General features: G+C 62.4%; 1 protein-coding gene across 6 annotated transcripts in view; it reads right to left on the bottom strand.

Moving 5' to 3' along the window:
- The window catches only part of CAMTA1 (calmodulin binding transcription activator 1), an 828,802-nt gene that overhangs the window by 243,290 nt on the left and 583,072 nt on the right, over positions 1 to 2,440 (bottom strand). The window lies entirely within an intron of this gene.

Below are 2,440 nucleotides of genomic sequence, written 5' to 3'. Positions count from 1 at the left end.
GTGAGGGTCCGGGGCACCGTCTGGCCAGGACTCACTGCCCGTGGTGCCTGGCTGTATGGTCACAGCTTCCGATGCTCAGGGTTGCCAGGGAAGGGCTAGAACCTGGCTCCTCTGTGGAGCCCAAACACCTGCCATCTTCCAGCCGTCAGGAGCCCCCAGCCCCGAGAACCCCCAAAGCCGCGGGGTCCCCGTGTCTGCTCAGCAGTACTTGCGAGCCCACGGGCCTCTGTGGGTCGGGAAGGAGCTCCTGGCTGTCTCCGCCCCAGCAGCCTAACAGCCCCCCCCCCGCATGGCGGTGGCAGACACACAGGGACACACCCCCCGTTTCGCTCGAGCACAGAAAACATTCATTAAGCGTTTTAGAGGACAAGGGCACAAAGAAAAACACTCATTAGAAGCAGAAATAGTTTCCAAATGAGCCATACAGAAGCTGCTGGAAAGTCTGGCCTGAAATGGGGGACTGTTCTCTTTGGGCTTATTGGGAGAAGGGTCCCACAGGATGGAATGTGGGGGCCCGGGACAGGGATGCAGAGGGCAGCAGGGAGGCCCTGAGCCTGAGCACCAGAAAATCCCAAGCAGGAGAGGCCGTGGCCGCAGGACGGAGGGTGAGGCCCCTGGGGTCTGGCTCACCCGTGGAGCAGCCCAGCGGCAGGACTGGCCACACCCCCTCCCGCCCCCAGCAAGGCTCAGGGCCAAGGTGGCTGCAGTGACAAGCACGCTCGGGCCCTGGGAGGCAGAGGCAAGGGTGCCATCGCTGACTGGCTGGGTGACCCTGGGTCTGGCCCTGTCCCCTCTGGGCTTCAGCGTCTATCTAGGAAATGCAGCAGCTGAGTTCTGTGGAGCCTAAGGGCCCTGCCAGCTGTGACACATGGAGGCCCCGACGTACAGATGATGTGATGGAGGAGTACGTGTGCCAGCCAGTGGTGGTGGCTTCTCAAGTCCCAGGACAGATCCCCCAAAGGCCCTGACCCAGCTGGGCAGATGGCTTCGTGGGGTGCACACGGGTCATGACAATGCCCTTATGCACTTGGGGCTTCAGTCCCCTCCACTCCCGGGAAAGGCTCTGGTTCCTCACTTGTCTCCCTGCTCACACCCTAATAAAACATTTAGTAGCAACAGAGAGGGGGCAGGGTCGCTCCCTCCCCTGAAAATCAGGTCACTAGGGAACTTTTAAGTGCTGTGTCAGTTCCGGTCCCCCTCCTCTCCCTGATCCTCCGCTTCTGGAAGGGGTGCTGGCCTCCTCCCCCAGGTCTGACACCCTCTCTCCCTCCCTGTCCTGGGGTGGCAGGCCCTCTGAGCAGAGCTGAGGCCTTCAGGGCAGGCCGGCCCCTCCCTGTCTGGCTGAGGCTCTGTGCTGGGAGAGACAGAGGGGCGCAGCAACCCCCCACCTCAGGGACCTTACAGTCTGGGCGCAGGGGAAAACCAGGCCTGCGCGGGCAGAGGTTCCTGCTGTGCTAAGTGGCCTTGGGGCGAGTGGCATCAGTTTGGGACCCCTGTGGCCACCACGGCCGGCCACGCTCTGCAGTGGGTGGGGGCGGTGGGGCCACTGCTGGAATGAACTCTCCTTTATCCAGAAGCCCTCCTTCCTCCCTGCCCCTTTCCTTTCAGCAAGGCTCCCCTTGCCCCCCAGCCCCTGGCACCTCTCTGCTGTAAGGGGCGTGGCCGACAGCCACTGCGGACTTCCAGGGACCACCAGGCTGGCTTCCCCGGGGAGCTGGTGGTGACTGGTGGCCGTGGGAGCTGCCTCCTTCCTCGGCTCTTGCCTCGGTCACCACCCTGACACCTTCTCTCCCACCCAATCCTTTTTCCTGATAATTGGTGTCAGAGACAGACCTGGGCCAATTTCCATCTGGGCCGGTGTCTCATGGCTTCTTTCCTATTTAATATCAGAGAAATTAAGCCTGGCCACACCGTCATTATCCTGGTGTTGTAATTAGCACCGGAACAAATTGCCCTGAGCGGTGCCGGCTGCCGCGGTGGCTCTCGGGCTCGTGCGGGACGTGCACCGCGCTAATTGCTTTGGCCTTGGCTCCTTAACCTGCCCCTGCCCGGCACACACTGGGGAGCGGGAACCCCCGCCCCTGCATGCGTCCCCCCCGTCACCTGCTCACGGAAACAAGGGTGATGCTCCAGGATGCAGTGGATAGCGGGGGGAGGGAAGACTGTGGGGCTGGGAGAAGATAAAGGGGCTCAGGTCTGCCCTTAAGAAACCAGTTCCTGTGACACTGGACCTTGGGGGGGTTGGGGAACGGGCTCCCCTGCCAGCTAGAAGTGACCCCCCAGGCAGACACGAATCACTCCACATATGTTTCCGGCCCACCGTGGCCAGGACAGAAGCGCGGGGGTGGGGAGGGCTGGGACAGCGGAGCCCTCCCACTTGTCGCCTGGAACAAGGCAGGAGGAGCCAAATCTGAGTGAGCAGAATCCAGTCTGGGGGGCT

The sequence above is a fragment of the Herpailurus yagouaroundi genome, unplaced genomic scaffold (genome assembly GCF_014898765.1).
Source record: "Herpailurus yagouaroundi ecotype Mexico unplaced genomic scaffold, PumYag 77, whole genome shotgun sequence".
NCBI classification, from domain to species: domain Eukaryota; kingdom Metazoa; phylum Chordata; class Mammalia; order Carnivora; family Felidae; genus Herpailurus; species Herpailurus yagouaroundi.
This window is presented reverse-complemented; position numbering and strand designations above follow the sequence as displayed.